Genomic DNA, 15400 nt, shown 5'->3' with positions numbered 1-15400 from the left:
ATTTTGTGTGATGTGTTTCCTAGAAGTATGGCAATCATTTTTCAAAGATAACAACTCTGCATTCACTTAGGGCACTGTTTGGTTTATTTCAATCCTTCAACTGCAATATACGCTCATTTTGCAGAAAAGCAAATATCAGTCATATTTTTTACAAGCTTTCTACCTACTAATTGAAAGAGTGAACTTGTCCACTTTTTATCAAAGAAAGAAACCTTAACTTTTAAAATAATAATTAAAACCAAAAAACTCTTATGTTTAGCGATGGACAGAGACTCATATAGACCATTATTTGTAATCATGACAAGATACTTTCATATGAGCCTGAAGCAACATCTATCTCCTATAACTATTTTGAAAACTTATATGATAAAATACCTAAATAATTTTTTAATTACATATATTGTATTTGGCAAAGATTAATGTTTTTACCATTCTGGAGTTGAGATTTAAAACATCCAAATAATATAAATATCATTTATAATTAAGTTATAATCATCAAAATAACACACGTACATATACACAAAAGCCACCATAAATTTTGTAACAGAAAAGATCCACTGTTTTTCCTGATACATAAAATTTTTCCATTTAATATATATTTTAAAAAATTTTAAACTAACTCTGAAACTAATCACAATGAAGATTATAACACTTCTTTATTAATTAAAAGAAGAAAACACATTCTACTCTGTTGATAATTGATTCATTATTAAAACTATATCTAAATAGGAATTGTTTTTGGTAGACTGAGGGAAAGTTTAGAAAAAGGCAATCAATAACCCATTGTTTAAAATAAATCACTTAAATTTATTTAGGAGTAAATGAATTTGAGTTAGAGATAAATTAATTCAGGCTAGCTATAAAGGAGTAAAATATCCTTTATATTTTCTCTTAAATGGTTTTAGAGAGTTGAATCCTTCTTCCAACCCATTTCTATAGTGTTTACTTATATATCAGTTGATTCTAATTAGGGTAAGTTCCATTCAGTTAAAGTTCATTCAATGTTGAAATTCCACTCAATGATTCAAAAATTGTTTTTAATTTAAAAATTTTAAATTTTTTATTATGGAAAATTTCCAAAGTAGGCTAAAATAGAGAAGACAGTATAATGAACACTCATTTACCCATCACACATCTTATCACACAAATATCAACTCATGACCAATGTCATTTCAAATATATCCCTACCTACTCCTCCCCAGTCGTTATATTGACAAAAATTCTAGACATTAGATCATTTTATCTGAATTTCAGTAAGTATCTGAAAAAGATACTCTCATTTTTCCAAAATAAAATCACAATACTGTTATCATATCCAAAATAAGAATATCGATATTCCTTAAATATCACCAAATATCCATCAAGTTTTCCTCAATGTCTCCTTTTCTTTGTAGTTTGTATGAATCAGAATACAATAAATATCTTTTGTTAAAAACAAGACAACAGGCCCAAAAGGCAGTCACTTATGCTAAATCCCACATCAGCAAACTGAGACTTAACATAATTACAGTTTCAGCTCTTCCAGAAATGGAATCTTAAATCAATCAATCAGGAATCGCCTGATTAGCACTAATTAAGTAACATGCCTGATAGACCCCTGCCATCCCCTAAAGGAAAGTAACTTTGCAATAACTAACACGCTTTTTTGCTTAGCATAACATCCTTGTTCCTGCTCCCTTCTGCCTATAAAAGTCTTTTATTTTGTTTAGCTCCTTGGAACTGTTTTCTATCTGCTAGATCGGACGCTGCCTGATTCAAATCAACTTTTGCACAAATAAACTTAAAAATTTTAATATACCTGAGCTTATCTTTTAACAGTCCTGGTGTCAGAAGAGAGAACCGAAGGAGACTCTTGACAGCCTCCAGGAGTAACGAGCAAGCAGGGTGTGTACCTGTTGACCCTCTTGAGTTCTCTACTTTCTCGATGACCTTGGAGGTGATGGGTAAGTCCCTCTGGGATCCCAGCTCCTCAGCTTTTGTGTTATGAGCTTTCAGACTTTATCTGAGCATTTCTTTTCCTGGATCCGGAAATCAGCTGGAGTTGGGCTGGATCCTGACTTAGAAACTGGATTGGGTCTGGAGAGGACTGGTTCCGACTTAGAAACCGGACTGGGCCCAGGGACGAACTGGTTTTGACTTAGAAACCAGACTGGGTAGGGGGGTGGATTGGGTCCGACTTAAACTGAACTGGGTCCAGGTTAATAAAATTTTGTTTTAAGGCTGAACAAGTAGGTTAACCTTACCAAAAATAATCTTGAATTACAGTAGCTACAGAGGAGAACTTTTAACCTAGATAAGCTTATCCGCTAGGTGATGCCCTAGAGAAAAAGGAGTCTCAGCCAAGTGCTCACTATAAAGGGTAGAGGGAAAATTATTTTTATTTTCTACTGTTTCTGGTGACCAGGATGAGACCTGCTGGGACATCCTACTTGCCCTGGAGCCTGCAGACTGGGTCCTGGGAAAACTGTCAGAAGGCGGCCAAGTCCTCTCCCCCAGATCTCTATCTGGGGTGCCTGGTCGGGAGAGGCACCAAATTTTTTAGAATTGCTTTTTCTAGATTAAATTTTATTTTATAATCGTGCAAAATATTTACATCGTTTTAAAGTCAGAGTTACAAAACAAGATCTATTCAGGGAAATCTAGGTGTAGTCCCAATATGCTACACCTGATTTCCTCCCTCTCCCCCAATAGGTAAATATTTTTAAATGTATATTTTTTCTTTCACTTTTAAATATAAGCAAATATGTTCACACATATATTCATAGTGTGTGTATATGTGTGTATGTGCATGTATGTGTACATATGTGCATGTGCATATATATATATTCAAATCAATCTTCACCCTCTTTCTTTTGATAAGCAGTGGAAAAGTATACATACTTCTTTGTACTTTGTTATTTTCACTTAACAATATATTCTGGAAATCACTGCATGGCAGTATATAGAGACTTTCTTCATTCTGTTTATTGCTTAATATACTCTCTAGTGTGAATGTTCCATGGTATATATTAGCAGCTACCTTTGAGTATCTTTTTTCATTCTTATTTTTAACACAATGTTTACAAATAATGCTGAAATAAACAGCCTTATCATGGATCCATCTGTATTTTTTCCAACACAAAAATATGAAAATAGGAAATGGAATTGCTGCGTCAAAGCTCAGATACCTAGGCATTTTTTTCTGTTTGTTTTCAAATTCTCTCCAAAATGGCTTTATTTTGGCATACTCTTACTGATTTTTATAGGACATAATAAATATGAAAGCACTATCTAGTTTCTTATGCAACTTTGTACCTTCATGTGATTCTTTCCTTTGAGAATCTTTACCTCAGTTGCCAGACGTTAACCAGTGGAGCTATCAGGTCTCTTTCCTCTGCTCACTCTTTTATGTATGAATGGTTTCTCTGTTATTCTTCCAATCCTCTATCTCATATATACATATAATTCCACATAAACATGACTACAGAGTTTCTGAGTCATATAGCTTATTGTTTCTGGACACTTCTAGTTGGATATCCCATATGCCGCCGAAACTCAAAATATCCATGTTCACAATACTTCCCATCAATATTTGTTTTTTTTTAATTAATTTTTTTCCGTCTCTCTAGTCTTTTTTTTTTTTAATTTATTTTCCTTTTTTTTTTAATGCAGTAACATTGGTTTATAACATTACATAAATTTCAGGTGTACATCATTATATTTTGATTTCTGTGTAGATAATATCATGTTAACCATCCAAAGACTAATTACAATCCATCACCACACACATGTGTCTATTCACCCCTTTTGCCCTCTTCGCTTCTCTCTCTTACCCTCTGGTAACCACCAATACAATCTCTGTCTCCATATGTTTGTTTGTTGTTCTTTTTATCTTCTATCTATGAGTGAGATCATAGGTATTTGACTTTCTCTCTCTGACTTATTTCGCTTAGCATAATACCCTCAAGGTCCATCCACGTTGTCACAAATGGTAAGATTTCATCCTTCTTTATGGCTGAGCAGTATTCCATTGTGTATGTATACCACATCTACTTTATCCATTTGTCCCTTGATGGGCATCTAGGTTGCTTCCAAGTCTTGGCTACTGTGAATAATGCTGCAAGGAACATAGGGATGCATACATCTTTATGCAAATATCTAAAGTTCCCTTCTCCACATCCTCTCCAACACTTGTTATTTCCTGTCCTGTTAATTATAGCCTTTCCGATGGGCATGATGTGATATCTCATTGTAGTTTTGATTTGCATTTCCCTGATAATTAATGATGTTGAACATCTTTTCATGTGCCTATTGGCCATCTGTATATCTTTCTTGGAGAAATGTCTGTTCAGATCTTTTGGCCATTTTTTAATTGGGTTATTAGGTTTTTTGTTGTTGAGATATATGAGTTCTTTATATATTTTGGAGACTAACTCCTTATCAGATGTATGGTTTGCAAATACCTTCTCCCAATTGTTAGGCTGTCTTTTCATTTTGTTGATGGTTTCCTTTGCTGTGCAGAAGCTTTTTAGTTTGATGTAGTCCCATTTGTTTATTTTTTCTATTGCTTCTCTTGCCTGGTCAGCCACGGTACTTGAAAATATGTTGCTAAGATTGATAACAAAGAGTCTACTTCCTATGTTTTCTTCTAGACGTTTCATGATTTCAGGTCTTACATTCAAGTCTTTAATCCACTTCAAGTTAATTTTTGTGTATTGTATAAGATAATGGTCTACTTTCATTCTTTTGCATGTGGCTGTCCAGTTTTCCCAGCACCATTAATTGAGAGACTGTCCTTTCTCTATTGTATGTTCTTGGCTCCCTTGTCAAAAATTAGCTGTCCCTAGACGTGTGGGTTTATTTCTGGGCTCTTGATTCTGTTCCATTGATCTGTGCATCTGTTTTTGTGCCAGTACCATGCTGTTTTGGTTACTACAGCTTTGTAGTATATTTTGAAATCAGGGAGTGTGATACCTTCAGCTTTGTTCTTTTTTATCAGGATTGCTTTGGCTATTCAGGGTCTTTTGTTGTTCCATATAAATTTTAGGATTCTTCCTGTTCTCTTCCTGTGAAAAATGTCATTGGAACTTTGGTAGGGATTGCACTGAATCTGTAGCTTGCTTTAGAAAGTATGGACATTTTAACTATGCTAATTCTTCCATTCCAAGAGCACAGAATATCTTTCTATTTCTTTGTGTCATCTTCAATTTCTTTCAACAATGTTTTATAGTTTTCAGTGTACAGGTCTTTGATCTCTTTGGTTAAATTTATTCCTAGGTATTTTATTCTTTTTGTTGCAATTGTAAATGGGATTGTTCTTAACTTCTTTTTCTGCTACTTTGTTGTTAGTGTATAGAAATGCAACTGATTTTTTGCTTGTTTGTTTGTTTTGTAATTTTTCATGTGTTTATATGAAAAGACTCCCTTGAGGGAGTCTTTGGTGTCTTAAGCAGTAGATACTTTTTTTTCCTGTGAGGAAGATCGGCCCTGAACTATCATCCCTGCCAATCCTCCTCTTTTTGCTGAGGAAGACTGGCCCTGGGCTAACACCTGTACCCATCTTCCTCCACTTTTTATATGGGACACCACCACAGCATGGCCTGACAAACAGTGCATCGGTGTGCACCCGGGATCTGAACCCCGGCCGCCAGCAGCGGAGCACACATACTTAACCGCTACGCCATGGGGCCGGCCCCACAACTAATTTTTATTATTGATTTTGTATCCTGCAACTTTACCATATTCATTTATTATTTCTAAAAGTTTTTGTTGGATTCTTTAGGTTTTCTATATATAAAATCATGTCATCTGCAAATAGTGACAGTTTCACTTCTTCCTTTTCGATCTGGACCTCTTTTATTTCTTTTTTTTGCCTGACTGCTCTGCCTAGGACATCCAATACTATGTTAAATAAGAGTGGTGAAAATGGGCATCCTTGTCTGGTTCCTGTTCTTAGAGGGATAGCTTTCTGTTTTTCTCCATTGATAATGATATTAGCTGTGGGTTTGTCATATATGGCCTTTATTATGTTGAGGTGTTTTCCTTCTATAACCAATTTTTTCAGAATTTTTATCATAAATAGATGCTGTATCTTGTCAGATGCTTTCTCTGCATCTATTTAGATGATCATGTGATTTTTAGTCTTCATTTTTTTGTTGTGGTGTATCACATTGATTGATTTCTGGATGTTGAACCATCCCAGCATCCCTGGAGTAAATCTCACTTGATCATGGTGTATGATGTTTTTGATGTGTTGCTGTATTTCAATTGCTAGTATTTTGTTGAAGATTTTTAGATCAATGTTCATCAGTGATATGGACCTCTAATTTTCTTTTTTTGTGTTGTTGCTGTCTGGTTTTAGTATCAGTATGTTGGCTTCATAGACTAAGTTAGGAAGCTTCACCTCCTCTTCAATTTTTCAAAGGAGTTTGAGAAGGATATGCATTAAGTCTTCTTTGAATGTTTGGTAGAATTCACCAGGGAAGCTATCTGGTCCTGGACTTTTATTTTTTGGGAGGTTTTTGATTACTGTTTCAATCTCCTTATTGGTGATTGGTCTATTCAAATTCTCTATTTCTTCTTGATTCAGTTTTGGAAGGTTGTAAGATTCCAAGAATTTATCCATTTCTTCCAGATTATCCAATTTGTTGGTATATAGCTTTTCATCATATTCTCTTATAATCTTTTGTCTTTCTGAGGTGTCCGTTGTAATTTCTCCTCTTTCATTTCTGATTTTATTTATTTGAACCTTCTTTCTTTTTTTCATGATGAGTCTAGCTAAAGGTTTGTCAATTTTGCTTCTTTTCAAAGAACCAGCTCTTAGTTTCATTGATTTTTTTATATTGTTTTTTTAGTCTTTATTTCATTTATCTCTGCTCTGACTTTTATTATTTCCTTCCTTCTACTGATTTTTGGCTTTGTTTCTTCTTCTTTTTCCAGTTCATTTAGGTGCAATTGTTTATTTGAGATTTTTCTTGTTTGTTGAGGTAGGCCTGTATTGCCATACACTTCCCTCTTAGAAATGCTTTTGCTGTATCCCATAAATTTTGGCATGTCATCGTTTCATTTCTATTTGTCTTCAGGTATTCTTTGACTTCTCCTTTGATTTCTTCATTGACCCAATCGATCTTCAGCAGCATTTTGTTTAATCTCCACATATTTGTGGCTTTTCTGCTTTTCTTCCTGTAGTTGATTTCTAGTTTCATATGATTTTGGTCAAAAAAGATGCTTGGTATTATTTCAATCTTCTTAAATTTATTGAGACTTGTTTTGTGGCCTAATATGTGATCTATCCTGGAGAACGTTTCATGTGCATTTGAAAAGAATGTGTATTCTTCAGTTTTTGGATGGAATGTTCTGTATATATCTACTAAGTCTATCTGGTCTAGTGTGTCATTTAAGGCCAATGTTTCCTTAATGATCTTCCATTTGGATGATCTATCCATTGGCATTAGTGGAGTGTTAACATCCCTTATTATTATTTCTCCTATTACGTCTGTTAATAATTGCTTTATATGTTTAGGTGCTCCTATGTTGGGTGCATAGATATTTACAGGTGTTATATCCTCTTGTTGGATTGTTCCCTTGATCATTATGTAGTGCCCTTCTTTGTCTCTTTTTACAGTTTTTGTTTTAATGTCTATTTTGGCTGATATAGGTATTGCTACCCCAGCTTTGTTTTCATTGTCATTTGCATGGATATCTTTTTCCATCCCTTTACTTTCAGTCTGTGACTGTCTAGGTCTGAAGTGTGTCTCTTGTATGTAGCATATATATGGATCTTGTTTTTTTATCCATTCAGCCACCCTATGCCTTTTGATTGGAGCTTTTAGTCCATTGAAATTTAAAGTAACTATTGATAAGAATATACTTGTCATTGCCATTTTGTTACTTTTTTCTGAGTGTTTTAGTAGTCCTCTGTTCCTTTCTTCTCTGCTCTCTTCCCTTGTGGTTTGATGGTTTTCTTTAGTATTATGTTTGGGTTCCTTTCTCTTAATTTTTTGTGTCTTTATTATAGATTTCTGGTTGGTGATTACGATGAGCTTCATATATAATAACCTACATATATAGCAATCTATATTAAGTTGATGGTCTCTTTAGTTTGACCTCTCACTAAAAGTTCTACTCTTTTACTCCCCTTTCCCACATTTTATGTTTTTGATATCACATCTAATGTCTTTTTTGTGCATTTGTATCCATTACCCTCTTATCACGGAAATAGGTAATTTTGGTACTTTTGTCTTTTGACCTTCATATTAGCTTCATAGGTGGTTGATCTGCTACCTTTACTATATATTTGCCTTTACCAGTGATTTTATTGCTTTTTTTTTTTGATAATTTTCTTATTCCTATTTGTGGTCTTCTCTTTTCTTCTTAAATAAGTCGCTTAGCATTTCTTGTAAGGCTGGTTTCTTGGTGATAAACTCCTTTAGTTTTTGCTTACATGAGAAACTCTTTATCTCTTCTTCCATTCTGAATGGTAACTTTGCTGGGTACAGTATTCTTGGCTATAGGTTTTTGTCCTTTCAACACTTTAAATATATCTTGCCACTCCTTTCTAGCCTGTAAGGTTTTTGCTGAGAAGTCAGCTGATAGCCTTAGGGGGTTTCCTTTGTATGTAACATGTTGCCTTTCTCTTGCAGCTTTTAGGATTCTCTCTTTATCTTTAATTTTTGACATTTTAATTATAACGTGTCTTGGTGTGGGCCAAGGCACGTTATCTTGTTTGGGTTTATCTTTTTTGGTGTTCTCTGTGTTTCCTGTACCTGGATGTCTGTTTCCTTCCCTAAGTTAGGAAAGTTTTCATCTATTATTTGTTCAAATAGATTCTCTACCCCTTTGTCTCTCTCTTCTCCTTCTGGGACACATATATTACGGGTGTTAGTGCTCTTGATGTTGTCCCCAGAGGTGCCTTAGATGGTCCTCGTTCTTTTTAATTCTTTTTTCTTTTATCTGTTCAGCTTGGGTGATTTCCTCTCATCTTTTGTCCAGCTCGCTGATCTGTTCTTCTGTATCATCTACTCTGCTACTGAGTCCCTCTACTGAGTTTTTCATTTCCATTATTTTTTTCTTCATTTCTAATTGGTTCTTTTTTATATTTTCCAATTCTTTGTTGAAGTTCTCAGTGAGCTCATCCATTCTTCTCCCAAGATCAGTGAGCATCCTTATGACTATTAGTTTGTACTCTTTGTCAGGTAGATTGTTTATCTCTGTTTTGTTTGGTTCTTTTTCTGTGGTTTTGTCCTATTCTCTTACTTTGAATGTATTCCTTTGTCTCCTAATTTTGCCTCTTTCTCTGTGCTTATATCTATGTATTAGGTAGGTCAGCTACATCTCCCAATCTTAGAGAGGTGCCCTTATGTAAAGGATGCCTTACGAGGCCCAGCAATGTGCTTCCCTCTCATCACCAGTTCCAAATGTTCCAGGAGTGGCCCTGTGTGGGCTATGTGTGTCCTTATGTTGTGGTGGGGTTACTGTTGCTGCAGGTGCCCAGGGAGGCTAGGTTGTCCGCTTGGCCTGCTGGTTGTAATGTTCAGCTGTGTGTGGCTGCTATGGTCCCTTCAGTCACTTTATCAGGCATGAAGAGTCCCAGCATGGTTGACTGCAAGGTCTAATAGCATATTCCTGTTACAGTTTTTCTGTTAAGTGAATAGGCCCCCAGCATGGCTGGTTGCTAGGCTCCAGGGTTTACAATTGCTTTAGGTCTTTGGCCTGCAAAGCTATTGTCAGCTCTCTCAGGATTGTAGCTGTGTGGGGCCAGCCCCAGTCATGGTAGCACCCAATTGTTTCAGAGTTTGGAGGGTGGGGCCGATCCCCTATGTGGCTGTTTGAGAAGCACAAGTCTGCTGCAGCTGACAAGCACCACCACCCATAAGACCACACACCCATCCACACAGTCCTGCCCTGTGCACATGTGCCAACCCAATGAAGCAGATGCGGTCGCCCCACTGCAGAGGCCCCACACACTCCACTAATGCAGGCCCACCTCTCCTGCACACCTTACCTCGCAGAGGTGGACCCACTCACCTGGCTGCAGTTTCTGGGCACCTTGCCTATGGGGGCCCACATGTTACCCGAGGGCTTGCTGTTGGGTGGATCCAGTCCCTAGGGAGGGCTGCCTGCCCTGGCTGAACTGGATTAAATTAGTGCTCTAGGGGGTGGGGCAGACCCTGGACTAACAGGCCAGGGGAAGAACTCCAATGGTGTCTGCCAGCATCATTGTCAGCACTCCTGAACTAGGTCACAATAATGGCTGCCACCAAGGTTTCAGTCCCTTGGGAGGTGGTCCCAGCCTGGGGAGGTCTCACCTCTCATTGAGATGTGCCCACAGCCTATCAAGTGAGTCTCGTTTCACCAAAGGACTGTGCACCCTTTTTTTCTGATGATTTTAAGTTGCTTTCTGAAATGAGTGAATTTGTGTTTGGGCCCTTTAAGAGCAGGCTTTTCTTCCCCCTTATGTCTGATAGCTTTTCTGGGGGTATTCCCCGTTGTTGTTAATAGCCGGCAGAGCCAGATATTGTGACATTTGTCTCAGTTGTGCTGAGTCCAAAAGCTGCTTATTGTGCTCACACTCCCCCACTCAGATCCTCCACTCCTCCAGGGAAGGCTTCATACCTTAGGATTGCTCCTGGCCAGCCATGAGGCACCATGGCTAGAAGGTGGTGTTTTTCTGTCCAGAAAGGAATTTCTGCCTCTTCCACCTCAGTCAGCACTGCCCCTCATTGTGGGAGTTCTTTTTATCCAGTTTTCAGTTCTCTATCAGGGGTAATTCTTCCAAGAGCAGTTGTAAATTTGTTGTGTCCATGGGAGGAGGTGAGTTCAGAGTCTGCCTACACTGCCATCTTCTCACTGGAGCTTCCCATCAATATTTCTTATCTCAGTTTATGTCACATTCACTAACATAATTTCAAAAGTAGAGCTCTTATTTCAGAATTTCTTTCTCTTACATTCCCCTTTAATCAGTAATAGGGTGTTGATATTTCTCCAGTAAACCTTTATCTATGGAACAAGTTTAAGCACTCATCATTTCATGCCTTGTCCCTTTCAATAACCACCTAACTTGTCTCCTTGCCTGAAGTCTTGCCTAAATCAAACCAATCATCTAGAGTGGGGCAGAAGGATTTATAAAATGCAAACTTGATCCTGTCAATGGCCTGCTTAAAACACCCATTGCATTCCTATCACATACAGGATATAACCCAAGTCAACAAGAAATGCCTTTTTCTCTAAACTCCTTGACTCCTTGCCTCAAAGATCATGAATTTGCTTTATCAGATGATGTTTCATAGCTCCGTGCCTTCACAAATGTTCCCTCCATGTCCAAACAGTCATCCAGCAGTCCTCTCTTATCCTGCTAACTTTTATACATACGTCAATATTCAACTCATTAATTCCCCCAGAACAATCTTCTCATCATTCTCTGTACATCTTTATCATTAAAAAAACTTAACTTCTATGATTGTCTCTTTCCACAGCCATACTGCAATTGATTCAGTAATGGGGTGACATTCTTATGCTCCCAAATCCTAGCAAAGTATATGGCCTAAATAATGTTCAGTAAATGTGGGTTGAATTGGACTAAGAAAGGTATGTTAAAAATTCTGCATTGACTGTGAAATTGGACCAGATAGGTTGGTGGAAAGAAAACCATACAAAGAGAATTAAGTCAATGGCATTGAAAGAATGAGAAAGAGTTAATAATAGTATTTGATGAATTAATTTATATGTTTAAATTATACTTTTACTCCTACAGCATTATTTAGTACCTGATTGACTGTCACCATATTTACGTTAGGTGATTTTCAAACTATGGGTTGACATGGTTCTTCCATGAAATGATCAATTTTGTTTGTTTTTTATAAAAGAATTTTTTCTATGTTTACTTTGCCCTATCTATATGTTATACTACCTACTAATATCTTCTGACTATGAAAGAGACACATAAACAGTATTTATTGGCTTTATGTTTCCTAATGTATGTCATGAAAATAGTATTTGAAATTCCATCTGTTTCTATTTATTATTATTCAATTCAAGTTAAAATTTTAGTTAGGATATGGAAACTTAGGCTATAAGTTCAAGTATTTAAGTGAGTCTAATACTTAAAATTCAAGTTTGATTTATTGCTGTAGAAATATGATTTCCTACTTCAAAGAGGTAGCTTTCATGGTATTTCTGGGACAAAAGAGATTTTCAAGTGTAGAGTAAAGTGATAAGAACCATACAGATTAACTTTTTTGAATTTTTATTTATCGTTTTTCATTTATTTAACTTTTATAAACTTCAAATAATACACTCTTGAAAAGGATTCATATGAAGAAAGTATGGCTACCTTTCTTTATACAGGGTGCAGGCTATGTATTTTGGAAGTTTCTTCTCTTTTCACAACTTTCTCTTTCACCTCTAACCACTTTTTATAGTATAATGTTTTGAAATACTTTATCTTAAAAGTAGAGTATAATAGACATTAGACTGGAACATGAGAAACTAAAATAGAGCATGTGTTTAAGTAAGGATAGGTAAAATACAGGCAATAGAAAATGCTGCCTAAGCTAAGTGTTTATTTTCTTTCTTTCTTTCTTTTTTTTTTTTTGTGAAGAAGATTGGCCCTGAGCTAACATCTGCCAATCCTCCTCTTTTTGCTGAAGAAGACTGGCTCTGGGCTAACATCCATGCCCATCTTCCTCTACTTTATATGGGACGCTGCCACAGCATGGCTTGACAAGCGGTGCATCGGTGCGCGGGCCTCCGCAGCGGAGCGCGTGCACTTAACTGCTTGCGCCACCTGTCTAGCCCCGCTAAATGTTTATTTATTTTCAACTTGTAATCTCCTTGATAGTGTTTGATAGCCACAGAGGGGTTGAGGAATTAGATATCCAGAAATTAACCTGCGTGATGATCTATGCAGTGAATTCATGGACAGTATGGAATTCCAGGCCTTGTTACTTGCAGTATATTTCCAAACCAGCTTTTTTGGTTCATATTTTATATTTCATGTTCATATTTCGTAGACCTCGTTTTCCTCTACATATTGCAGTGGGCACAATTTAGACAAAAATAGCTTGCAAGTTGTATTGAAAATATATCTGTATGCAATCGTTCAAAAACAACTTGGGGCATTTTGTGGCAATTAGCACGCTGCCAAGTTCTTCCATCTTTCAACTCTCCATTTGGTAGAACCTAATTATTGCCAATGCAAACAATTCTTCTAATATAAAAGATTATGAATTCATATGACAAACAATAGGAACAGATGACTTCTTCAAAGCAAAACAGTTTTATATTTAAAGTTCTCAAGAAATAGAAATTTAAATTAAAAAATCATATATGTAAATCTTGATTGAAAAGTTTATATGGTTCTCATTGGGGGGTTGCAAGAAAGAAGACCTAACAAGCCTCAGCTTCAATTTGGAAATTAGCTGTAGAAGTAATACACATGGCAAAGAAATTTCTGGAGAGTTTGGTAGGCAAAAAATTTATACCCAGACTAAAACTGTATATATAAATAATTGCTTTGTATAAATTACATACATTATATTATATATCATATTCTGAAAGTTTCTCTACATTTCTCTTCCTACATACTTTTATGGGTTTCAATAAGTTTAAGACACATTTTATTAAATTTACATATTTGTCATTTGTGTTATAGCATTTTTCACACTGCATTATAGCTTGTTTTTAATCATTAACAAAAGAAGTGTTTTTAACATTTCTTTAACAAACATTAACGAAAGAAAAAAGAAACAAAAGAAATGTTTCTCTTTGAGTAGGAATACTAGGTCATCGTTATATCCTTTCAACCCAAGTAATTCATATTGCATAGAACTAAATTTCTTGAAAAAAATAAATGAATATGTGAAAAAAATCCAACACAAACTATTTATAATGTGTTTTAAAGTTTATAAACATGAATCAAACAGTTTGCAAACAATAAACAAATGAATAGATATATTAAATAAAACATTCATCAGTTTGGAATGTTATTTTTCAGCATATTTGTCTCAAATAAAGTATTCAATGTTTGATGCATGCTGTTCAAAAACTATAGTGCTGCTGACAACTAGAGCCATGAGCTCTATATCTGTTAGGTAAAGGTTGTATCATTTTTCCCTGCATATGAAACAAGGGAGCAGCGGGAATGGCATAGATAACAAATTGAAGCAAAATTTCTCTATAGATATTCCAAATGCTAAAAAGAAGTATGAGCTCTAAAGCTAAAACATGCTTGCCTTTAAATCTAAAACCACTGATTATGTATTATCAGAGGACTATTTGGGTCACGGTATATTGGACTACTCTGTAATTGAACCTGGCATAGATAGTGTTCTATTAATTGAAGAAAAATAAAAGTCAAGGACTTTGGTCTAAGTTTTGCATTCTACAACTTGTAATGTTAGAAAAAAACTAAGCTGTGTTTTTCCTATTTTCTGACATTATGCTCCACTTGACTTTACAAAATTTCACAAAGGTTTAAATCAGGGAGGCAGAGGACGGTAAACCAGGTTTACCACTTTAATAATGATAGATCGATAGGTTGATTGCTACAGAGAAATTGAGGGAGTTAGATAAGTAGATATATAAATTGGATAAACAATATGTAGACATATAGTAAACTTTTCCATTATGGTTGATAAACACATTTCAGAAAGCAATAACCACTTTTCAAATTGATGTTAGTTATCTAATCTCTTTTACCTTTTAAAAAATTTTTAACTTAAAATGTTTCTTTGGTTACAAATGCAAAGCTATAATTTTAGCTGTAATCAAAAATACATGTACATATTCCAAATATTCACGTCCTTAACTGTTACAAACATTTTGTGACAAAAAGTAATTTTATTTCAAACTTAAGTCTAGTGGGAAAGAAATAAAAGGGATAAATATAAATATTACCACTTATTGCTAAAGTATCTTATCTAATATCTTTTCTTTAAGAATAATTTCTTAATTGCTTGTATTGATTTGGACCTAATCCTTCTTACTGGCAGTGAAATGAATTAGGTAGCTTTGTAATTTCAACATCAGATTTAATTTTGTTATTAGGTAATATGAAGTTTCACATACTATAAATCTTTGGCTACATTATGCATTTGTGTGGAAGATAACTCTTCTTTTACATATTCCTTTTATATCATGGAAACTTTTGGATGCGGATCACATGTCAGAAAAAAGTTGTTATAATACAATTGGGACGAAATCTAAGATATCAATGTCCATCAATTCAAGATTAAAATATAAATATTCAATGTTAAACTATCTAATTATTAAATAAATTAAATAAATTCAACCTCTATCATATTTACCATTTAAGTCAAAGCAAATGAGGGCATTTAAAAAGATGAACGGAAAGTGTTTTGTCTAGATGTTAATTCCATTAAATATAAATATACAAATGAAGACACATCACATTCATAGGGAT

This window comes from Ceratotherium simum, chromosome 1 (genome assembly GCF_057802395.1).
Source record: "Ceratotherium simum simum isolate JZ-2026a chromosome 1, ASM5780239v1, whole genome shotgun sequence".
Taxonomy (NCBI): Eukaryota; Metazoa; Chordata; class Mammalia; order Perissodactyla; family Rhinocerotidae; genus Ceratotherium; species Ceratotherium simum.
The sequence above is the reverse complement of the archived record's forward strand: the minus strand, read 5'-3'. Positions refer to the sequence as shown.